This window comes from Myxocyprinus asiaticus, chromosome 18, assembly GCF_019703515.2.
Source record: "Myxocyprinus asiaticus isolate MX2 ecotype Aquarium Trade chromosome 18, UBuf_Myxa_2, whole genome shotgun sequence".
In the NCBI taxonomy this organism is placed as follows: Eukaryota; Metazoa; Chordata; class Actinopteri; order Cypriniformes; family Catostomidae; genus Myxocyprinus; species Myxocyprinus asiaticus.
Genome location: NC_059361.1, coordinates 18,485,966 through 18,511,943, shown reverse-complemented (window position 1 = coordinate 18,511,943; position 25,978 = coordinate 18,485,966). Strand labels below are relative to the sequence as shown.

General features: G+C 40.1%; 1 protein-coding gene across 1 annotated transcript in view; it reads right to left on the bottom strand.

Annotated features, from left to right (window-relative positions):
- Window positions 1-25,978, bottom strand: part of sipa1l3 (signal-induced proliferation-associated 1 like 3) — a 142,822-nt gene extending 116,844 nt beyond the window's left edge. The window contains exon 1 of the mRNA XM_051724372.1: window positions 25,751-25,978. The gene's annotated coding sequence lies outside the window, so the exon portion shown is untranslated. The remainder of the gene's footprint in view (window positions 1-25,750) is intronic.

Genomic DNA, 25,978 nt, shown 5'->3' with positions numbered 1-25,978 from the left:
AAATGATGATCACTGTCTGCACTCCCATTGATAAATGCTGCTCAGTTACATGAAGTTCAGCTCTGTTTCTACTTTGTTGCATCACCAATGGTCACTGTCGCTCAGGTCGCTGGAAATCGGTAACTCTCATTTAAAATGACTTCAGGATGCTCTGTCACTGCAATCTGATGTCAAAGTGAATGCCCCTTTTAGAAGTCATCATCAATCCTCTGGATGTGAGCCCAAGCACTGAATCAGACTTTAATATTGCAAGACAGACTAAATAAGAGGTAATTCGAATTAGGGCTTGGCGATAAAACAATCTTAAAATATATCGCAATAAAAAAATCCATGATATCGATGAGAAGCTTTTGAGTAATTTTCAATATTAAGCCTGTGTTCTACATCTAGACGATCAGTTGTGTGTCGCTAATAACGCAAGCAGTTCAGCGTTCTCAGACTGTGTGAAGTTGCTTACGTTAGCTGCCTTGCTAACGATTAGGCTATGCCAGTCACCGCGGTCGGGGTCCACCAGATCTGATCTTTCTGCGCTGTATTCTTGAATATTTTTCTCTAGTACCGAACACGAGTCATTTATGCCCTGTCCCGCTCTGCACGCGTTGCCTCTTTTCCCCGCATGCGAGTAGACATGAAGTGCCGCATTAGTTAATGCAGTTCCAGAGTGCCTTTAGACCATAACGTTTTTCCTTCTAAATTTAGCTTTATTAATCAGCATGTTATGAGCCTTTAATAATAAACAAATAGATTTCTGTTCTAATTTTGTGAAATTAATCAGATGTCATCATTTCTGGCATGGATGATAAGAAATGACAAGAAAATTATTAGTCTGTAGCCTAGTCTTTCTTTAATGAAAATATAAAAACGGTCCATTCAGACTTTTTCATTTACAAATTTTCTCTCAGGGGATACCCTTGAACCCCCATACAGTATCATTCCTCAGACACAAAGGCTTCTAGGCTCCCACACTTGTTATATGTATGTAACAAAATATTAAAATAATTTGAATGTAAAAATTATATGCTGTCATTATTGCTTCAAAACGAACAGATGATCTTTTAATATTCATATCCAACTGCACTTGATTGATAAACTCTATAAATATTTGTATATTTTGGTAGAAGATCCCTCAGACACAACTCCTTTGGCTGTCTCTGAGGCCCCAGTGCAGTTTTGTACAGACTATTTTGGATTTTTCTTCTTCTTCTTCTTCTTTTCCTCTGCCAACTTGGAAATAAAAAAAACATTTGCAATGTGCAAATGTGAATGTATATCATGATATCGAACGATATGAAAAAGAATATCGTGATAATATTTTTGGCCATATCTAATTTGAATATATGATCAGATATATACAGTTGAAGTCAGAAGTTTACATACACTTAGGCTGAAGTCATTAAAACCACTCCACAGATTTAATATTATAAAACTATAGTTTAGACATCTACTTTGTGCATGACACAAGTAATTTTCCCAACAATTGTTTACGGACAGATTGTTTCACTTTTTTTTTTTTTCCCCAATTCCCAATGTGCTTTTTTAAGTCCTCGTGGTCGCGTAGTGATTCGCCTCAGTCCGGGTGGTGGAAGACAAATCCCAGTTGCCTCCACGTCTGAGACAGTCAACCCGCGCATCTTATCACGTGGCTTGTTGAGCGCGTTGCCACGGAGACATAGCGCGTGGAGGCTTCACGCCATCCACCGCAGCAACCACGCTCAACTCACCACGTGCCCCACCGAGAACGAACCACATTATAGCGACCACAAGGAGTTTACCCCATGTGACCTGGCTGGAGTCACTCAGCACGCCCTGGGATTCGAACTAGCGAACTCCAGGGGTGGTAGCCAGTGTATTTTACCACTGAGCTACCCAGGCCCCCAGATTGTTTCACTTTTAATTGACTATATCAATTATTATATTAACAATTCCAGTGGGTCAGAAGTTTACATACACTAAGTTAACTGTGCCTTAAAGCAGCTTGGAAAATTCCAGAAAATTATGTCAAGCCTTTAGACAATTAGTCAATTAGCTTCTGATAGGAGGTGTACTGAATTGGAGGTGTACCTGTGGATGTATTTTAAGACCTACCTTCAAACTCAGTACCTCTTTGCTTGACATCATGGGAAAATCTAAAGAAGTCAGCCAAGACCTCAGAAAAAAATTGTGGGCCTCCACAAGTCTGGTTCATCCTTAGGAGCAATTTCCAAATGCCTGAAAGTAACACGTTCATCTGTACAAACAATAGCATGCAAGTATAAACACCATGGGACCACGCAGCCATCATACTGCTCAGGAAGGAGACGCATTCTGTCTCCTAGATATGAGCGTAGTTTGGTGTGAAAAGTGCAAATCAATCCCAGAACAACAGCAAAGGACCACAGTAAAACGAGTCCTATATCAACATAACCTGAAAGGCTGCTCAGCAAGGAAGAAGCCACTGCTCCAAAACCAGCATAAAAAAACCAAACTACAGTTTGCAAGTGCACATGGGGACAAAGATCTTACTTTTTGGAGAAATGTCCTCTGGTCTAATGAAACACATATTGAACTGTTTGGCCATAATGACCATTATGTTTGGAGGAAAAAGGGTGAGGCGAAGAACACCATCCCAACCGTAAAGCATGGGGGTGGCAGCATCATGTTGTGGGGGCGCTTTGCTGTAGGAGGGGCTGGTGCACTTCACAAAATAGATGGCATCCTGAGGAAGGAAAATTATGGGGATATATTGAAGCAACATCTTTAGACAAAGCTCAGTCGCAAATGGTTCTTCCAAATGGACAATGACCCAAAGCATACCTCCAAAGTTGTGGCAAAATGGCTTATGGACAACAAAGTCAAGGTTTTGGAGTGGCCATTTCAAAGCCCTGACCTCAATCCAATAGAAAATTTGTGGGCAGAACCGAAAAAGCATGTGCGAGCAAGGAGGCCTACAAACCTGACTCATTTACACCAGTTCTGTCTGGAGGAATGGGCCAAAATTCCAGCAAATTGTTGTGAGAAGCTTGTGGAAGGCTACCCAAAATGTTTGACCCAATTTAAACAATTTAAAGGCAATGCTACCAAATACAAACAAAGTGTATGTAAACTTCTGACCCACTGGGAATGTGATGAAAGAAATAAAAGCTGAAATAAATCATTCTTTCTACTATTATTCTGACATTTCACATTATTAAAATAAAGTAGTGATCCTAGCTGACCTAAGACAGGAAATGTTTTCTATGATTAAATGTCAGGAATTTTGAAAAACTGTATTTGTATTATGTATTTGGCTAAGGCGTATGTAAACTTCTGACTTCAACTTTAACATATTAGAGAGTAAATATCCAAATACAAACATCACTGATACAATATATTACGCAATACAGTGTGGTTGCAAGTCCACTATAACATTGATGTCAAAAAATGGGAGCCATTGCAGACAGAAGATCGAGTTAACCCAGGAATGTGTGTAGGCTACATAAACGTGTCTAGGCATATGTGTGTAGGCATGCATAGACTACATAGAACAGAAAAAGTACGGCCCTTGAGCTCTGACCACATCAGGGCTCTCAAAGGAGGCGAAGGAGGCAGATTTATTTCTGAAAAATAAATATACTCCAAATCAGAATGTAAAACTCCCAGTGCTAAAAGCTCAAAAAGCATCTAACCTCATTTTGAAACAAAACTCTAAAGAATTCTAGTGTACAGTATACAGCATAAAACTGTAGCATAATGATTCTTTTAAACTATGCTACAAAAATGCCTTTTCAGTTATTACATCTGGCATTTAGTTTGGTTCACTTCATAATGAGCACTGAATTATTAAAGGGGATTGAATTCTTAGAATATGTGAGGGCGTCAGAGGACAGGGGAGTGAATGCGTTTCCTCTGATGTTCGCTTAGACAACATTAGGTATTTTAACACACTGTGTGTGTTTGATACTGACCCATCTCCTCAAAGTGGGGTTGATTCATGGGCCTGTCATCTCCTTGTGCTCATTTCCTGACTGAGTTATGCTCCTCTCCAATGGTGCACCAGAAAGAACCAGTGTGAAGCACAACGCTACCACACTTCCCTCAATAAGAGACAGATGGAGGAAGATGCAACCTAACTGCCCATTTTATGCAGTCTATCCAGACCATATCTCATTTAGTTCTGAAAGGTCACTTACAAGTGATCTACGGTGTAACTACACTCCAGAATGTGTGTCTAGTTTGAGAATAGACACCACCGGAAAACTTGGGATGGTAAAGCAGACATACGAGACAGTCAGTGTCTATTCATCAAGAGTTCCTGCCGGGTATCCGTTGACGTGGTCTCGAGGATCCCCTACTCGCTCTGACAGTTTCCTCTAGATGTCTCTCTTCCTTCCCTGCCTTTCCAGAGAGAGCAGAATAAATTGCTGGGCCATATCAATAGGAAATTCCTTAAGAACAGAAAGTTGTGAACAAGGAGATCTCCAGGGATAATGAATACAGGGCTCCAGACTAAAAAAATGACTAAGGAGCCATTGGCTCCTAAACTGAAACATTTAGGAGCCAAATGGCTGTTTTAGATGCCACATCACAGAATTACTCGATTTAGATTGTTGTTCAAAAACAAGATAGAAAGCCAAAGAAAAGACAGCTGATAGCTCATTAATCGGGTGTTTAATATATATATACTGCATAGTTGAGTGCACAAATTTGCATTCCCCTTTTGTCTCATAAATCTTCACACCACTTTCAGAATTTATACAAATATAAGAGATAAAAGATCTTTTTTTTATTTAGTACTGCCCTTCAGAATCTACATAACAGGTATTTACATAATAGTAGTGTGTTGCCTTCTTGAGCATCAGTGAATGTTTGCACTTTGTGCAGAGGTGGGTAGAGTAGCCTAAAGCTGTACTTCAGTAAAAGTATTAGCATAAATAATTACTTGAGTAAGAAAGTATCCAATTAAAAGGGTACTCAAGTAGTGAGTAACTCGTTACTTTCACAAATGGCATAATGGACGTTAACTCCCCTATATTCCATTACATAATACACATTGAACATGTATTACAGAATTATTATTATTAATGGAAATTCTGTCATCATTCACCATCATGTTGTTCCAAACCCGTATGAATTTCTTTCTTCCATGCAACACAATAAATATATATTAGACAGAATGTTAGCCTGCCACTATTTACTTTCAGTGAATGTTTTTTTTTTTCTCCATATTTTGAAAGTGAATTGTGACTGAGACTGTCAGTCTCTAACATCTAATGTGAGTGACTCCAGCCAGGTCTCCTAAGCAACCAAATTGGCCCAGCTGCTAGGGAGGGTAGAGTCACATGGGGTATAATGCGGTTCGTGCTCGGTGGGGGACATGGCGAGTTGTTCGTGGATGCCACAGTGGATGGCGTGAAGCCTCCACACGTGGTATGTCTCCACGGTAACGTGCTCAAAAAGCCACGTGATAAGATGCGTGGGTTGACGGTCTCAGACGTAGAGGCAACTGAGATTCGTCCTCCGCCACCACGAGGACATATAGTGCATTGGGAATTGTGCATTCCAAATTGGGAAGAAAAAGAAAAAAAAATCATGATTTTTAGAAGAATATTTCACCTCTGTAGGTCAGTACAATGCAAGTGAATGGGTACCAAAATGTTTATTCTCCAAAAAGCAAATAAAGGAATCATAAAAGTAATCCATATGACTCCAGTAGTTAAATCCATATCTTCAGAAGTGATATGATAGGTGTGGGTGAGAAACAGATCAATATTTGTCATTTTTTGCTAGACATTCTTCTCGCTGCCCAGCAGGGGGCAATATGCAGAGAATCACCAAAAACACAAGAAGAAGAATGTGAAAGTGATCTGTTTCTCATCCACACCTAGCACATCGCTTCTGAAGATATTGATTTAACCACTGGAGTCTTATGTTTACTTTTATGCTGACTAATGTGATTTTTCTTATTTTTTATTTAGCTTTAAAATGTTGCCACCCATTCACTTGCATTGTATGGACCAAAAGAGCTAAGTAATTCTTCAAAAAAATCTTCATTTGTATTCAGCAGATGAAAGAAAGTCATATACATCTGTGATGGCATGAGGGTGAGTAAATAATGAGAATTTTTGGGTGAGCTATCACTTTAAGGGCTCTTGTCAGATCTGGATGAATTTGTCAATAAGAAGAGAGGTTTGGAAGCCTTTCTAGTAATTATTACGGTGAGAGAGAGATGCCAGTTTACTGCTTTCTTCACTCCTGCAATGTTTTATTTCATGCTGAATGTATTAAATTACTTTTTGACAAATCATTACTTGATTAAAATAACAACATATAGAGAGGCAAAACATACAGATACATTTTAAAATGTACTCTTTATTTATATTTATACAGAATTTTGCCATTAAGCTGAAGAATTCTTTATTGACTAAATAATTCACTGAGTTGATATTATTTTAACTCAGGAGACTGCACACAGTGGAAGTGATAATTCTGTGGGTGATTTAAATATTCGGTTATAACATGTAGGTTATGATAATTTGGTCTGATGAGGGCGCCATGTGCCCAGAAACACTACCCAGCTTGTATTGGAGTTTAAAGATACTAAAGTATAACAAATAAATAGAATAATGTACATTTGATAAAATGTGTTTACTCTTTATATTAACATATATATTAAAAATGACAAACAGAATTATTATATTAATAAATTATTTAATAAGAATAACAAATAAAGCCCAAGTATTTTAAAAGTTCATTTGTGACGATGTTTCTGTGACAGCCCCAAAGCTCCGATGCTCAGTGTATACTAGGGGTGTAATGGTTCTCGGTAAAAAAACGAACCATACGGTTTGCCAAGCATGGTTCGGTAAGCATTTGCTCCATGGTTCATCTCTAGTTTAATAATGTATCTGGATCAGACAGTTTGGCGAAGAAAATAAAGCGCCAAATAGACATGCGCAATTGTAACTTCCGCTAATGCACCAGTATGGCTCTGTAGATGGGCACACTCCGCCTGTGTTTCACGTGGGTCAACTTTCTACCGAGAGAAGCTGTCCTATTAACTGTTAGTTTTTTAAATCAGTTGATGACATCACAGTTCTTCAAGCATTATTTGGCAAAATGGCAGGCGGAGAAAACAAGTCGCAAGAGAGAAGGCCCAGCGTCATTTAAGTCTCCTGTCTGGGAACTTTTTCTTTATGCAGTCAATTACAACAGACATGGTCAAAAAACTTTTCAAAACAGGCACTGTTTGCAGACATTGCTCGATGCGAGTGCCGTATACTGGTAATACATCAATATTTGATTATTTATTTACGCTGACATCACCCGAGGATATATAACGCGCGGTGCGCACAGAGCTGCTGCATAGGGTTGCGCAAGCTGTGTGTAAGGTCTCACTTATGTTGAGACGTAAAGTTCACACTAAGGGCTTAGTAACTACTAGTTAGTTTGTAACTAAGTCAGTGCTTAATTTGGTTGCACCACCTGTTCTTAACTAGTAGGTCGTAAGCTCTCCGTAAAGTAATGCATAGTCGCATAATATGACGTTTACTTACATTGATCCAATAAGCACGCTTCAAATTTTTACACAGATGTATCAAGAAGCCATGAATTTCAGTTTGATCTTGTTACGGTTAAATGAGTCTGCTTTTTTATTCCATCCGTTACTCCTGGTCGGAGGCTTCCGTAAATATTTAGTTTATATGCAGGGTTACGTTCTACCTAAATTTAATGGTGCAACGCTCAAATATTTAGTAGTGCATAAATTGTGACTTGGTGCCCATTTACACCACAACTAGGCTAAGTTGAAACTTACATATAGCTGGTGCAACTGGCCCCGGGTAGGGTTGCAGCAGCTGTGCATAAATTCTTACATAAGTTGGGACGTAAAGTTCACACAAAGGTCTAAGTAACAACTAGTTAGTTTGTAACCAAGTCAATGCTTAATTTGGTTGCATCACCTGTTCTTAATGTAAGACTTAACTAGTAGGTTGTAAGCTCTCCGTAAAGTTATGCGTAGTCGCGTAATATGACGTTTATCTGTATTGATAAACAGCCTTCAAATTTGTACACAGAAGTGTTAAAAAGCCGTGAAATTCAATTTGATCTGGTTACGGTTGATGTTCAAACCTTGTTTGCTCACGTAACTGTCAGCTGTAATAAATTATATCCCCATTAAAATAGGATAAGTAATAAAAGTAGTTTTGATAAATAGTAAATTTGCCCTGTGTAAATAACAATATATAGGAACTGTATCTAAAATAAATAAATACTAATACAACAGGCTGGAAAAAAAGACATTTATTCATTTTAATATCCTATATATTTTGAATGAGTTGAAACTTGACCCCGGGCGACGCACCCGGAAAACTGCACCGTTAGAACAGTTTCATGCTGAAGAGCCGCTTAAGAGCGTATTTTTTCTCTCTCTTGTAAATGTAAATGAATGTAAATGTCAACATCATAATGTATGTTGAAAGGATTGCCTGTCACGCAAAACATGAGCTCCATTGATGTCATAAAATATCAGTCTGCTTTTTTATTCCATTGGTTACTCCTGGTCGGAGTCTCCCGTAAATATTTAGTTTATTCATAAGGTTATGTCCTACCTAATTTAATGGTGCAACCCTCAAATATTTAGTAGTGTGTCAATTGTGACTTAGTGCCCATTTACGCCACAACTAGGCTAAGTTGTAACTTACGTATAGCTGGTGCACTGCACAGTCCCTTCTGTTTTTAAGCAGGCCCACGGTGCTAGTTCAGACAGACATGAAACAAGAACTAAAGCGCTTGTGGTGTTCATAGCCAAAGTTATGTTGCCCTTGGCCTTACTACACTGATGACGATGTGGGATTTCCACATATGATAAAAAATACTTGAGTCGTGTTACGACATCCATTCTCCTTTTCATTTTAATAGCAAGTTTATTTCTTCTATAGTGATGTACAGATTCTGAACGATGAATATACGTTGAGCTGAGTTTGAAATGCACTTTATGTTGATGCATGTAGCGTAATAATGCAGATATTAAGTTAAAATGTTGAATTTGTAATTAGATAACATTTTTTAAATTGAGGACCCTAATGAAAATTAAGCAATATTGTAGTAACCATGACTGTAACAACAAGGACTGTTGTCACCATGGTTTTCTTAGCAGAAATCATGGTTTTGAAGAATTAGTTTTATGTAGTAATACTGTAGTAGCCATAGAGTAACCATGGTTTTACTATAGTAATATTGTAGTAGCTAAGTAACAATGACTGCTGTCACCATTGTTTTCTTGGCAGAAGACATGGTTTTGATAGAATTAACCATGGTTTTATGTAGTAATATTGTAGTAGCCATATAGTAACCATGGTTTTACTATAGTAATATTGTAGTAGCCAAATAACAATGACTGCTGTCACCATTGTTTTCTTGGCAGAAGTCATGGTTTTGATACAATTAACCATTGTTTTACAATAGTAATACTGTAGTTTCCATATAGTAACCATGATTTTACTATAGTATTGTATCCATGACAGTAACCATGTTCATTTTGTGGTTACTATGATTTTACTACAAATACAATGTTTAAACTATGGTTACTGTAGTAACACCATGGTGATTTGTAGTTAGGGCAAATCTCTTGAAGTGTCTTTTACCAAATAGAATATTTTTACTTTGGATTTGGCAGTAATATTTTTTTTCCCTGAACAGAAATACTGAAAGGTACCGAAACCATGAACCTAATACCGTGTTACAAACTGAACCGTGAGAAATTTTAACCATTACACCCCTAGTGTATACGTCAGCGTCCTAATTCACTAACTCATTTCGTGTAATCACTTCTGAGATATAGTGCACTAACTGCCATTAACTATATAGGAAATAGTGAATGAGTGAAGGAGTAAACGATTTCGGACACAGCCACTCTCTTCGCCATACGATCGCTTCACGCCCGCACATCTCACACGTGTGCCCCGTGCACCTCTCTTTGCACGCGCAGAAATGCTGTCTGTTCACGCTCCAGTTGCCAATCACGCCAACGACAGAGCAAAAGGCATTTATTTACACTTGGATGTTTACTTGGATTTATACAGTTAATCTGCCCGAAGTAGCTGCGATAGTTGCCAGTACCCCTGCGAGGGCACGGGGTAAATGCGTAAATACTGCTCATGACATGCGGGACGCGGGACAAAGCGCACTGATATATTGCTGCACTGATTTAAAAATGTACACTTAAAAACTCAATAGCCCATATTTACAGAATCACCCTGAAAATGACCATGACCATGTCACAGAAAAGCCCGCGTTATCATTAGAGCCACATCTTACCTCAGAATGCTGCCTTAAGTTGGAGCTACAATTTTAATCTTGAAATATCCGCTTGTCTTGGTGTTAAATGAAGGCAATACATGTCAAAACTATTCTTTTTCACTGTGCGGAGTGAAGAAAGTTTTTCACTTAGTTTGAAGAGCATGACGCTGCAGCATGGATTATGCTTGAGTGACAGTCTGTAACAGCACGTGCAGCTATGTGAACTTTCACTGTCGTAAAAGTCCCATTCAATAATCTCTCAATAAATGACGCATTCATTAAAATTAAACCCAGTAATGTAATGACAGGAACACTGCCCATTGTAACGATGTAAAAGTAAACTTTTTTCTTTAGAAATTTAGAGTGAGATTAAAAAGTACCCACTTTTAAATCTACTCTAAAAGTAATTTTTTTCCCAAAACGTTACTCAAGTAAATGTATCGGAGTAAATGTAGCACATTACTACCCACCTCTGACCTAATGTAATAGTTGTCTATGAGTCCCTAAATGGTCCTGAGGATCAAAAGCTGGATCTCACATCACGGTTCGGTTTGTTTCACGGTTTTAGGGTCACGGTTTTGGTACAGTTCAGTATTTGCAATGTTCAGAAAAAAAAAAATATATTACTGCCAAATCCAAAGTAAGAATACTCTATTTCAGGGGTCGGCAACCTAGGAGTAATCACTGACACGCCAGCAACGGCAAGAGAGGAGTAGACTATTTTATTTATATAAATTCCACACCTGCATTCCAATCTACATCTTGATGTAATCCTTCCTCATGATCACACAATGTATTTTCATGAGCTGAATGGGAGACTAAACACTATTTAAGTGTGACAAGACTTGCACTTGCAAACCGGGGGAGTAAGCACAGCCATTGACCAGGAAAATAAAAAAAAATGGCACTCCATGTCAAAAAGGTTGCCGACCCCTGCTCTATTTGGTAACAAACATTTCAGCAGGTTTGCCTTTAATAAAAATCATTGTTTTACAGTAACCATAGTTTAACTATGGTATTTGTAGTAAAAACATAGTAACCACAAAATCAACATGGTTACTGTCATGTTTACAATATATAGTAAAATCATGGTTACTATATGGAAACTACAGTATTACTGTTGTAAAACCATGGTTAATTGTATCAAAACCATGATTTCTGCAAAGAAAGTAATTGACAGCAAAAAGAAAATGTTTTCAGACAGGAGACCCGAATAACGCAGGGGGGTTCTCTATCAGCAGCTCGTTTTCTCCACTTGGCATTTTTAACTACACACAACACTTGCAGAACAGTGATGTCATCAAGTTGACCCACGTGAAACACAGGCGGAGCGTATACATCTACAGATCCATTCAGGTGCATTTGTGGAGGTTGTAACTGTGCATGTCTAATTGGCGCTTTATATTCTTCACAAAACCTTGTGCTCCAGATGCGGCAATAAACTTGAGGTGAACCACGGTGCCAATGATTACCATATCGTGGGTGGCGAACCTTACGGTTAATTTTTTTTTTTTACAGAGAACCATCACACCCTATATATATATATATGTACATACACACACACACACACACACAGATCAGCCACAGCATTAAAACCACCTGCCTAATACTGTGTAGTCCCCCCTTGTGCTGTCAAAACAGCGCCAACCCACATCTCAGAATAGCATTCTGAGATGCTATTCTTCTCACCACAATTGTACAGAGCGGTTATCTGAGTTACCGTAGACTTTGTCAGTTCGAACCAGTTTAGCCATTCTCCGTTGACCTCTCATCAACAAGGCATTTCCATCCGCAGAACTGCCCCTCACTGGATGTTTTTTGTTTTTGGCACCATTTGGAGTAACTTCAAGAGACTGTTGTTTGTGAAAATCCCAGGAGATCAACAGTTACAGAAATACTCAAACCAGCCCATCTGGCACCAACAATCTTCCATGCGATTATCTAATCAGTCAATCATGTGGCAGCAGTGCGGTGCAAAAAATCATCAGATCATCCAGATCAGGGTCAGGAGCTTCAGTTAATGTTTACATCAACCATCAGAATGGGGAAAAATGTGATCTCAGTGATTTGGACCGTGGCATGATTGTTGGTGCCAGATGGGCTGGTTTGAGTATTTCTACAACTGTGACTAGATGGCCCAGACACAAAGACTACAAGAGTGCAAATTGAATGAAATCCCAGATGCAGTTTATTGTGCTACTCCAATTCCATTCAATAATAACCAGGGAAAAAAGATTTGATACATAACACGGGACTTTTAAAGAGCACCTATTATGGTTTTTCAAATATTACCTTTCATATAGTGTGTTATATAGCTCTTTGTGAATTAAAGAAGTCTGCAAAGTTTCAAAAAATCAAAGTGCACGACAAATGGAGTCATTGACTCCCAAAAGGAAGAACTGATTCCGAAAACCTGAAACGAGTCGTTAGTAATTCCAGAGTTACTTCCTGTACTAACCTCTGTAATTTGGTAACAAAAAACCCACCTCTGGTCTTCATTGGCTGCTCGCGAACAGCTTTGACCCGCCCTCAAACACTACACTAAGCGGTAGACCAATCACAACAGACTGGGACATCTGACCAATCAGAGCAGAGTAGGCTCTCTGAAAGGAGGAGTTTAGAATGAATACTTTAGAATGGATCATTGAACGAGTCGCTTCTGATACTGGGAAAAAAAAGGTAATGCTGCAATTTAAATTATTAATTTTATTTTATTATTAAATTTTTTTAATTAAAGTGTTTTTTGACCTTGGATGCATGTAAATCTATTGTATGAGACCTTTAAAACAAAATTAGGCACGTTTAAAAACCATAATAGGTGCTCTTTAATTATCAACAAGCCCGAAATACACATGGGACTACTATTTTGAAATGTCTGCGCTCCCAGTTGTGAACTCACTGATGGCTGATTCGCTGAGAAGTGACTCTAATTCAAACTGCTAACCTGAGCTCCTGAGTTAAAACAAGCTCTTGTCGGGTGATTCATTATAAAGACCTGGTTCAAACGTCATTTATTCAAGAATCGGACATCACAGCTTGCGCTGTTTTTGTTGTTGCGTGCAGCCAGCGTGCTCATTTCATCAACAGAAAGGGTGAAAAGTGGCGCGAGACATACTGGCGCTCTAAAGATGTATTCAACAACTCACACGATGATATCTGAAGAAACCGCATATGAAAGCACACATCCTGACTGTTGCCAATGGCGACTAGATTTTAAATTATTGTTGCAATCACTTATTTAAGTTGCAGTCTGGAGCCCTGAAATGGCCTACTTCCATGACTGTGTGGGTCTAAAACATCTGGTGTCATTAATATAATAGAGATCCTCTATAAAACAAAGAGCCTTTCCCCTTTTGAGACACAAACTGGTGAAGTCAGTTTCCAGCTTAAGTCTCCAAAGTACTCCCACATACACAAATGGCTTTAGGCAAGATGTTTAAGAAATCAGAAGACATCCTTGACATTTCAAAATTATTCTTTAAGGTTATGCCACTGTTATTACGGATGTACGATATATCAGTTACAATTTCTGTGACTTTAGGGCCCTATGATTTAACAATGTACTGGTGCTTCCTTCATTTTTACAAATATATAATACAGTGTTTGTTACAAAATGTTTATGTATTAGCCCTCATAAAACTTGCTCAATTTTCCTACTTCATTTGATTTTTAAAAGATGCACTCAGTAGGATTTTAGCTGGCTCTTACTCATCCCATCGGTCCCAGTAGTACTTGTTTTTTTGGACTCTATATGGAAACCCATCATCCTGGATACTGGAAGTTTCTTGCTGCCGTGTCACACGAAAAGGTTTATCTTCTGTTGTTATTTTCTGTGTTTTTCCCCCATCTCAAACTACAAACATCCCTATTAAAAACATTCTTGTATTTAATCCAAACTAATTTTTGCATGTTGTTGCATGCTGGACTGTGACCATGCAGCCACGACTCCGCTGCACCGTTTATCCGGCGACATGAGAGCTGCAGGACAAAGCGGTTTGTTTCATGACTCCCTCTTGTTTGGACATTTTATCTTTTCACTTGCACTCATTTTGTTGAACTGTCTTTTGGATCACACTCCTGCTGATACCATCACTCTGGACTATACTGTTGACTTGGGCTCCGGTGTTGTTTGTAGTAAGTATATTGTGTTTGTTGTTAAACTGTTAGATTTGCTTGTTTTGTTTACATGTACTTTCATGTTTGAACATTGGCTGAAAGTGCTACATAAACTTGTTATTATTGTCATTATTAATAGTAGTAATTCAGTCAATTGCATGGCACAGTGTCATGTGGTGTCAACATGGCAGCGTCCATGAGGTGGCGACCCGCTCAATAAAAAAATGTTTTACCACTTTGTGGTGATGGGGGCGTGGCCGAGTGACGTTTGTAGAGAGCAAGGCCCCCGCTTCCTCATTTCAAAAGAACTCAAAGTCAGAGACCTTGTTACAGTGGTGCCAAAACCCGGGAATTTGGAGGAAGATACGCCATCATGGAGTCCTCGCCCTTCACCGAACTGATCAAGTCCCTCGCCAGCATCCACCAGAACCAACTCAGACTCTGCTTGAGCTGTGCCAGGAGCAGCACTTCCAGACCCTCCTGCAAGCTCAGGCAGACATTCGACAGGTGCTACGGAACTTGATACCCCAGGCAGGTTCTACCGTGCGACCCTGACCACTGCCCCTGCCATGTCCCACTTCACACTTACAAAGATGGGACCGGAAGATGATCCAGAGGCGATCGTGGTTTTGTTCCAGCAGGTGGCGGAAGCCTCGGGATGGCCAGAGACCCAGTGGGTGGTCCGACTGTTGCTGCTGCTGTCGGGAGAAGCCCAGCTGGACGCACAACAACTCCCAGTCGCCAACCTCCTGGGGTATCAGGACCTGAAGAAAGCTATATTGCAACAGGTCGGCTGGAGTCCGGAACATCACCTTCGCACAGCAGCTCTGTGACACCAGTGGCTGCTGGCAGAGGATTGTGATGCCGACGCAGTGATAGACCTTGTGGTGCTGGAACAGCTCATCACCTGGTTGCCGAGAAGAACCACAGAGTGGGTCCAGTGCCACCATCCAGCGTCACTAGACCAGGCTGTCCAACTGGCGGAGGACCATCTGGCAGCGTATCCAGGGGTCAGTGAGCCCTCTTCCCTTTCGCTCTCTCTCTCTCTCTCCCTCCCCCTCATCCTGTTCCCATTCCCCAAAAATGGGGAATTCCTTTCCCAAAACTAGTTCCCTGGTCCTGTACGCCGTTCAACCCTAACGTTCAACCTCTCCGCTCTCCCCCACAGGCAGGTGAATCCGGTGCCACGGTGTGGGTGTGAAGTCTGGGCCGGTCTGCTGGAGCTGCGGGGAACCTGGGCATTTCCAGGACTGATGCCCCACAATGGAGGTGGAGACATTGGTCCAGGTCCCTGATGCGCCAGAGTCCTCCCCAATCAAGCAGGAGTGTATCAGATACCTGCGAGTATTAAGGGGGGGTACATATAAAGCCTTGGTGGATGCAGGTTGTAATCAAACCACCATTCACCAAAGCTTGGTTCAATCCGAGGCTTTGGATACAAGCCGGTGGGTGAAGGTAAGTTGTGTGCACAGGGATATCCAAAATTACCCTGTAGTGATGGTCACTATTCAATTTTGGGGACAAAAACATAGTGTCGAGGCTGCAATTAAATCCCGCCTCACCCATACACTAATCTTGGGAACGAATTGGCCGGCATTTACTACCTTAAGGGGAATGTAAGTGGATGGGTCCTGCAATAAAGCATATCGGTGTGTGACTCGCTGGCTGGGGAGGCAGAGCCAGGGCCATCTACGTCAGCTCCACGTCAGGAGGACGTAAGGGAGGAGGAAGTCTCGGCTTCCCCAGCCCTATAAGGATTCCCTGCTGGGGATTTCCCTCTGGAGCAGACGTGAGATGAGACCGTTAGACATGCCTTTGATCAAGTGAAAGTGACTTCGAGTCACCCTGGTCACTTGCGGAGACCACTGTCACAAGTCATGGAGGTTGCCAGTTTAAAGGAGAATCTTGTTCTCGCCTCTTCCCGGTCATACGAATCTCATAGAGCACCATACCCGAACATAAAAAAAGGGGTTCGGGAAGAATTAAAGGCCATGCTAGATATGGGGGTAACAGAAGAATCCCACAGTGACTGGGCAAGCCCAATGGTGCTGGTTCCGAAGAGTGACGGCTTGGTCCGGTTCTGTGTGAATTATAGAAAATTCAATGCGGTGTCTAAATTTGATGCGTACCCAATGCCTCAGATTGATAAACTGTTCAATCGGTTTAGCGCGGCTTGCTTTTTATTGAACACTGGATTTGACAAAGGGATATTGGCAGATCCCCTTGACTCTCATGTCCCATGAAAAAAAAAATACAAAAGCATTTTCCACACCGTTTGGCTTACACTATGTCACCCTATCTTTAGGTTTGTTCGGGGCCTCGGCTACATTTCAGCGGTTCATGGACAGAATCCTCAGACCGCACGCCACTTACGCCGCTGCCTATCTGGATGATATCATTATTTACAGTAATGACTGGCAGCAGCACCTGCAGAATCTGAGGGCTGTCCTGAAGTCGCTAAGAGAGGCGGGAGTCACGGCAAACCCTAAGAAGTGTGCAACTGGACGGGTGGAATATGGTATCTGGGCTTCCACTTGGGTCATGGACAGGTGCAGCCCCAAACTGATAAGACCGCAGTGATTGCAGCCTGCCCGAGACCTAAGACCAAAAAGGAGGTGAGACAGTTCCTGGGGCTGGCTGGCTATTATCGTAGGTTTGAACCTAACTATTCCACCGTCACCAGCCTGCTGACTGATCTTAATAAAAAGGGGCACCAGATCCAATCCAGTGGTCGAAGCCATGTCAGCAGGCATTCACGCAAGTGAAAGCTGCACTCTGCGGTGGGCCGTTATTGCACTCTCCTGACTTCTCTCTCCCTTTTATCATGCAGACGGACACATCGGACAGGGGGTTGGGAGCGGTACTGTCCCTGATGGTGGAGGGGGAGGAGAGTCCCCGTGCTGTACATTAGTTGCAAGCTCTCGCTGAGAGAGACTAAGTACAGCACCATCGAGGAGCAGTGATTGGCCATCAAGTGGGTACACTCCGGTACTACCTGTTGGGATGTGCTTTCACCCTTTGTTCAGACCAATCCCCCCTCTGGTGGCTCCATCACATGAAGGATACCACTGCGCAAATCACCCGTTGGTATATAGCTCTCCAGCCTTGTAAGTTCGAGGTGGTCCACAGGCCGGGTGCGCAGATGGCTGTTGCAGATTTCCTCTCCAGAAATGGATGGAAAGTGACAGAGAAAGTGAGTAGGGCGATGGGGGTATGTGGTGATAGGGACATGGCAGAGCGACGTTTGCAGAAAGCGAGGCCAGGAGAGACAGAACGGTAAGAAAAGACAAGTTATGACAAAGTTGACAGAAACACTTGTTGCTTTTCGGATGAGTAGCTGTGTAATCACAAATAAAACGTATGCTTTCCAATACTGTGTTATATTACAAGTAAGCAAAACAAGTGGAAAGACCAGTTTTCACCTAACAATGCAAATACCTATTTAATGTGCGATTACAGGACTAATGCAATATTTAACTACCTTGCACGCTAGCAAAGTAATTATACACTTAAAAGTAACTCTTTCAACTGTGACTTGCCAAATAAGAATGCCAGCCAGTCTTGTCAATGTCTGCAAACTCTTTACAGTTGAAAAATGTGACAGACAAGGGGCGGGGGCACAAAACAACACAGATACATTAAACTCTGGTGACATTGAGAGAAGCATTTTTTATTATTATTTTATTGAGTATGTATAGCATTAATGTAACAATTGGCTAAAGCACTTCTAAAAGGGGCTATATAGACAAGTGTCAGAAATTAACTTTTCTATTAAGGGGCAACATTTGCCCCCTGGAGTTGTTATTAGGGGCATTTTTCACCATTATGAGGGAATTGTTAGGGCATATTTTTTTCTAACCATACAAAATATGACAATGTGACGTAATTGAGTTACATAAAATATTTCAAATTAATCAATTTCTTAAAAAACATGTTCAACCTGAATAATCAGATAAGTGGTTACCTATAAATTTAAATGAACATTAAATCATTTAATGTGATACGCATATACTAGGTGTAGAATAAAAAGAAATGTAACCGATGTAACAAATAAGAAATAGAAATCATAATTGGTATTTTGATTTTATTTTTTTTTGTCCCCACATTTTCAATTTCGGGGTAATTTTTGTCAACCTCAGTGGCATTTTTGCCCTAAACCCTTATTAATTTCTGACCCTGGTTCAGACCAAATGCGTTACAAAAGCAAGATGCAGCGCAATGAATAAGGCAGAACCCAGGTGTCCCGAGACGTGTTTTTAACAGTTGAAGTTCTTTTACGGCATCTAAAAACAAAGCAAAACGTGCCAAAAACACATTAATCTAGCACATGCTTATATGAAAAACAACTGAAAGGAGGACAGAGGAAGCTTTATGAGGAGGCTTGAGCGAGGATGCATAGGTTTATTCTATGTTGAAATCTTTTGTGTCAATCGCACCAGCCGCACGCATAAATTCTTCTCCTCCTTAACATCTGACACAATCGTTCTAATTCCTGCTTCGCTGTTTTAACAAACTGTAATTGTCACATACTTCGACGACGCATCTTGAATTATCAGGATTTATTCTTAATATATCAATTAATGAAATATGAACAACATAACGGCAAGCGCTCTGAGGTAGGCTAATGCAGCTGCGCAAAGGTGACGCTCTCAAATGACGATCGAATAAGCGGGACATTTCATTTTACAAATATATTTCACTTAGATTCCTCCGTCCTCTTTCCTTCCCCCTTGCATCATTTCCTCGTATCCTAAGAGGGAACTGACAGGACGTGAAGGAAAGGGACAGTTTTAGAAATGATAAGCCATAGACGAGAGAGAGTCGCTGCACTGTTTCTTTGCCGGTTCTGCGCTATATTTGATTGATAATAATGTTTTTGTTTTTTTTATTCATAAATTAACACAAAAAAATACAACAACATCTATATAATGAATCAAAAACTTTAAACATTAAACCCCCACTATATCCCATCCCCCTCCTAAACTCTCAACCCACCCTGACCCCCCCATGTGGTCAACAGAATATAGACACACACAGAAAACTAAAACAACAACATAAAATAACACACAATAATCAAGTATAATAAAAAAAAATAAAAATAAAAAAAAAATAAACTCTAAATTACTACCTCCACTGCCCCACCTCGAGATTCCCTCAAAAATGCTAAATAATTGCCCTGTAAAATTCCCTAACCCCCATCCTAATGCTCGACCCTTCCTCGAAGGCAGCCACCCTCCCCATCTCCGCGCACCACTCAGGGAACGAGGGTGCTCCATCCGACTTCCAACTCCTCAAAATAACCTGCCTACCAATCATCACACTGGTCAAAACCCAGTCCTTCATGTACTTATCTACCAAATCCATGACCTCCTTATCTCCCAAAATACAGAGTCTGGGGCAGAACGAGACCTGAGTGCCCAACACATCACACACAAAACTTTGCACCTTCAGCCAAAATTCTTGCATCTTAAGGCACCCCCAAAAAACATGGATGTCTCCATCTTCAGTATGGCATCGCCAGCAGATGGGTGTGTCCTTAAGACCAAGCCTATACAATCTAGAGGGGGTCCAATAAAATCTATGTAAAATCTTAAATTGCATAAGGCGAACCCTTGCATCTCTAGATGCAGACTTTATGTTTTTTAGAATCCTTGCCCACACTCCCTCTTCCAATACCAAGTTTAAATCTTTCTCCCATAATCTTTTGAGAGAATTTAAAGCTCCATCCCCCAGACTCTGAATTAACAGGGAGTAATACACTGATGCCTCATGACCCTTCCCAAAAGCAGTAATCACCACTCCCAGAGTGTCTGCCGCTTTAGTGGGGTGTATGCTACTCCCAAAAACAGAGCAGAGCAGGTGGCGCAGCTGTAAATACTTATAAAATTGAGATCTGGGAATCCCAAAATGTTGAATCAAATTTTCAAAAGATCTCAATACTCCACCCTCATACAGGTCACCAAGTGTAGTAACTCCCCTCACAATCCAATCTGACCAGCAGAAAGGGGACTTATTAATGCATAGTTTAGGGTTCAGCCATATGCTCGAGGCTACGTTTAAATAAATATCAGAATTAAACACTCTGGACACTTTTGTCCATATCGAGTGCAAATGCAAATAACGGGGTGCGACTTAACCTCTCCAACTAGTTTAATCGAAAGGCTTTGCAGTGGCGAGCTGGGGCAAGAATTTCCTTTTCAATACAAAACCAGGGAGGAGCTCTTTCAGGTGGAAGCGACCAATGAAGCAAATGTCTAAGACTGAATGCATAATAATAAAATAAAATCTTGGGTAGGCCTAACCCACCTTTGTCAATCGGCCTATGTAATTTACTGAAATTTAACCTGGGACGTTTACCATTCCAAATGAAGGACTTCGCTATGCTATCAAATTGCTTGAAATAAGAGAGGGGGACATCTACAGGGAGAGATTGTAGCAGGTAGTTAAATTTTGGAATGCAATTCATTTTAATAACATTAACCTTCCCAATCATCGATAAGTGTAATGCAGCCCATCTGTCCACATCATTCGAAAAACTTTTTATTAAGGGATCAAAATTAACTCTGACTAAATCAGACAAATTTGCTGGGAATAAAATTCCCAAATACTTAATTCCATGTTTGGGCCACTGGAAGGCACCCGGCTGGAAGGCCGTTACTGGACAGTACGCTGTCAAAGCCAAAGCTTCGGATTTAGACCAATTGACTTTGTATCCTGAGAATTTGGAAAAGGAGTTAATAATTCTGTTATTAATGTGTCTTTTTTATTTTTTTGATCAACAACTGACAGTAAAGAACATAACAGATATTAAAATAGACATCATAAAGCAAGTTTGTGCATTACTAATATCCAAACATTGTGGAAATGTTACACATATTAAAGTCATGTTCTGTATCAACGAATTCTATGGAGTATTTAAAGAGACAAATACAGTTAGAAAATCTGTTTTTCACCATACACTGCAACAGTAAGGATTTCTTCCCCCTGGTTTGGATATGCAATTTTTAGAGCTTGTTGCCCGTAGCCCTTCAGAGATGCACTGCGTGTGTCAAACGCAGAGGCAGGCAATGGTATGCACGTGTCCACCTACGCTTGTGCTGCTCTTATCACAGATGCAATCGGCTGAAAAAAAATGCTTGTTCACCTTACAATGAAATTTACCAAATCATTCACATGCATGTATTGGCTACTTCACTGACACCCCCAACACCCCCATTTGGATTCAAAACAGCGAATTTCGCCAAAAGGCGACTAGTTTGCAGGTATGCAATGAGGATACAATCAGACTTGATGACTATATTAAGGATTAAGACCTTTATCTAAATGCTATAATGTTTTTTCTGTACTTAACTATATCTTAAACTCCTGGGGTGATTTCACAGTGGCAAACAGTCCGATTCGACATCTGTGTTTATCCACCAGCAATACAGGCTATATTTACTCTGGCCAAACAGGCAGAAGGAGAGAGCAGAGAGAGAGAGACCAATAGAGAGACAGAGAGTAAAAGACAAAGAGACAGAGAGAGAGAGAGAGAGAGAGAGAGAGATAGAGAGAGAGAGAGAGAAACTTCAGCAGCTTTAGGGATATTTTTAACCCAGGTAATGGATGTCAAGGAAGCAGGTAGTGGATATCACGCTTACAGCTTCCCTTAAAGTAAACTACAGTTCATTGAGATCTGTGATAACATAAGTTTGCAGTTATTAAGTGTCAAAATATTCTCTGTTCTTCCTCTGTTGCATCGACTGGTCATTTACAAAACACGCCAGAAAGCACATCTGGCACATTCAAATTACTCACAAAATGTGCCCTGCTTAATGAGTCAGAAGATCTTACAATCCTCTTTTTTTGTTCAACTGCATTGTTGACCACTAAGATGGGTGTGTTGTTTTATAAGAAAGAAAGGTTATTCAAATCTCATTGTTTACCTTCATGAAATCACAATTTAAACTGCTTGAACTGAATGTTGCTCAAAAACATTTGAGAATTTTGCATCCACAGAAAAGCAGTTTCATGCCCATGAGTTACTCTCCTCGCCAGAAAACTAAGCAACACTGACAAAAAAGAACCCAAACTAGTGTGTTTGCAGATGACAATGCTGCTACCACCCCCTTAAACAGACCTGCAAGGACTCGACAATCTAGGGCAAGGGTGTAGATTTGGCTTGAACATAGGGGGGTTACAGTGTGAAGAATTTACATGTTTCCATTGATCATGTTATAAATATTGGGGAGTGGGGGGGGGGGTGTACTTGCTTGTTTTGATTATTGGAACAACCAATTGGAGGGCAGTGGTGGCTCAGCGGTTAAGGCTCTGGGTTACTGATCAGAAGGTCGGGGGTTCAAGCCCCAGCACCGCCAAGATGCCACTGTTGGGCCCTTGAGCAAGGCCCTTGACCCTATCTGCTCCAGGGGCGCCGTATCATGGCTGACCCTGCACTCTGACCCCAGCCTAGCTGGGATATGTGAAAAAGAAGAATTTCACTGTATATGTGCAAATGTATAATGTGATAAATAAAGAAAATTATTAATTATTATTATTAATTATTAATTATTAATTATTAAATTATTATAATTATTAATTATTAACCCCCCTGGAATCTATGCCCCTGATCCAGGCCTGCTCTCAGCTGAGCTTGTCTATTCAAAACCCTCACCTATCAGTTACATTGACTGGCAGTCTGTAAAGGAAGTGTCTTTGTATGCAAGTAAGAGTTCTTTTTCTGGTTAGCTGATGGAAAAAGTACTTGCGAATTGTCAAGAAGTCCAAATGTTCCTTGTCACAGATATAAAGTACTGTGCAAAATTCTTAGGCACATTGTCTTAAGATGGTTATTTATATCTCTGGTTAGGCATGTCGCAATTATTAAATAATCATCTGATCGTGGTTATTTGAACTAACCATGGTTATTTCTGATAACCGTGATTATTTTGCTATTTAAATTCCAATCACATTTTAATGCCTAAATAAGGGAATTTTTAGCGAATATATAAATGCAATGAACGTCGCATGTGTGTAATACAGTTGAACTCCAAGCATCACTGAGCCGCACCGCGGATGTCAGCAGCTTGTCTGGAAGAGCACGTGAAGCACACTGATGCGTGCACCGTCAGCAAAGGCTCACGCCAAACTCCCGCAGAAATATAAATGAACAAACATAAACTTTTATAGTGAGCACAAAGCACTCCGGTTTCACTTTAATTTAACGATTGTGTAATGGCAAATGTTCCTAGGTATAGCAGGTTCAATAACGTTTAAAAGTGAAGAAATTGGGACAGAAATATTTTACTATTGCATAATATAATTATAATAAAAAATATATTTTATATTATATTTCTTTATTTAAAAATGTTTTTATGAGTTCCAAAAACAGTGTAAATATAAAATTGACCAAAACTAAAGCTGACCGAAAAGAGAGACATATTTAAAGTATTTAGAAATATTATGATATTTAAAACATTATTTTTCCATGTCATTTATACATTTTTAAAGCCTTGAAAGGAAATCATTTATCCCTATTTTATTACTTGTTGTATATATTTGAATTTAAATATGTAAAAATGACTTCTTAAGGTGTATGAAGCACACCTGCACCTTAAGAAATATGACAATTATATGACAATTAATCGTGAAAGCCCTAAAAGAGACAATTAATCATCACAGCCCTAAAACAGACAATTAATAGTCATAATTGCAATTATTTGTTTGACAACTAATCGCCAGCCAAATTTCATAATCGTGACAGCCCTATCTTCAGCTTTAGTGTGTCAATAGGAAATATAAATTTTAGACTCTCCAACATTCCTTTTGCAAATATTATAAAATAGAAGAACAGGGAGCCCTGCAACAGATAGTATGGCCCCCACATATCCCCCCACTGAACATTGAGTCAGTCTGGGATTTCATGGAGACAGAAGCAATTGAGCCTAAATAGATCCTATCTGCCAACAACCAAGAAAAGCTGTATCCAGTTGTACCAAGCAGAACTGGTGCTGGACTTTCTATAACGATAATTGATCAATGAAAACTATTTAAGGCATTATTTTTGAAGACATCCTCACTATTAGGTCCCTAAATCTTTTGCACAGTACTGTATATTGCTACTTTACAAGGAGTTGAGCCTAACACCTGGAAGCATTTATTCAGATTTACAATGGCATTCAACTCCTCACAAAACAACATTTTGTCTTAAATTATTACCATAAAGAAGATATGGGCCCAGTCTGTGACTAATTTTGTTTTGGTGGCAGCAGTGACTAATGTCCATGTTTGCCCAAATAGAAGCCCCTTACTGTTCTCCGCTACACATACTAAGTAAACTGAATTTGGCCATCGTTATTATTGGTATTAGATATATTAATGTGATTGAATTCGCTGCAGAAAGGAAGTTACCATTATAAAACCTTTAAATGCTAGGCATGACAGTCTGTTTCTCTAATATAGGACTAGTTTATATCGCTAATGTGGTGCTGTGGTGTGTGCACTGGTTATGGCACATCTCTCCCACATATACTGATTTTTAATTATACAGTTCCACATCACAGTTCATGACCCACCACAATGGAGTAAATAATATTCATGCCAACATAATAAAGCACATAATTCTATAGTGACACATTAGTCACCTGTTGTTCAGAAGATTGTGAAAATGAAGAGCATTGCTAAAGTTACATCAGACTTTTCCAAATGCTCTTCTGCCATCATCAAAACACTGCAAGTGTCCTATTTCTATTTAGAAACTTTCCAGATCACGCGCAAACCTTTGGCAAGTGAGTGGCAAATCAAAAACGTATTGAAACTTAAGCTTACATCAAACATCTAATGTATGACTAAAAAGACTGTAAAGCAAAATATTGCTTTTAATTGGTACAACGAGCTATACGAAGCTTAGATATCTTGACCAGACACATTTCCAATGGCTTCTTAAAAGAGTTTCCTGTTCTGGCTGAAACTTTGTCCGAAATCAAAAATCATACCAACATTCGTTTTAAGGTACTTCATGAGACAACAATAACTTTTAAAAGAACAAGGGCACCATTGTGTGAAACTTGTAGTCTCACTATTGTTAAATGGCCAAAGTCCAGGTGAGTAAAAACTACAAAGTGCTAGCCCAGCGCATGCGCCCTGGCTGATCAGGAAGGACTAAACCGTTTATATTCGCTAACGTTTTTCACTTAAATACATTACAATGAACCCAAATCCAACATAATGACCACTGCTTGGTTCCTGAAAGCCACCGTTGCCCACTGAAGGGCCATGCATACAATGAAGGAACATGACAGAATCTGAAAGCTTGCCTAAGGCTCCCGAGTTTACTCGTCACTTCGCATTGTTAATTTAAACATGAATGTAAAAACTAATTATTCCAGTGAACGTCTCTTACCTTATCCCGTCAGGGAACGCGTGAGGGGAAAACTTAAATTCCCTTAGGAGACATGTGTAGTCCGTAAATAGGTTTCCAAAATACTGTGGATATTTGGTCGCTTCTCGCCCGAGCGGCGTTCACCAACGAGGAATTCTTCTTGGCTCCCACATTGGTTATTCCTCTTCCTCCCAGCCAACCGAAACCACGACGTACGGCTGCTACTCGCGCGCGCGCACACACACACAC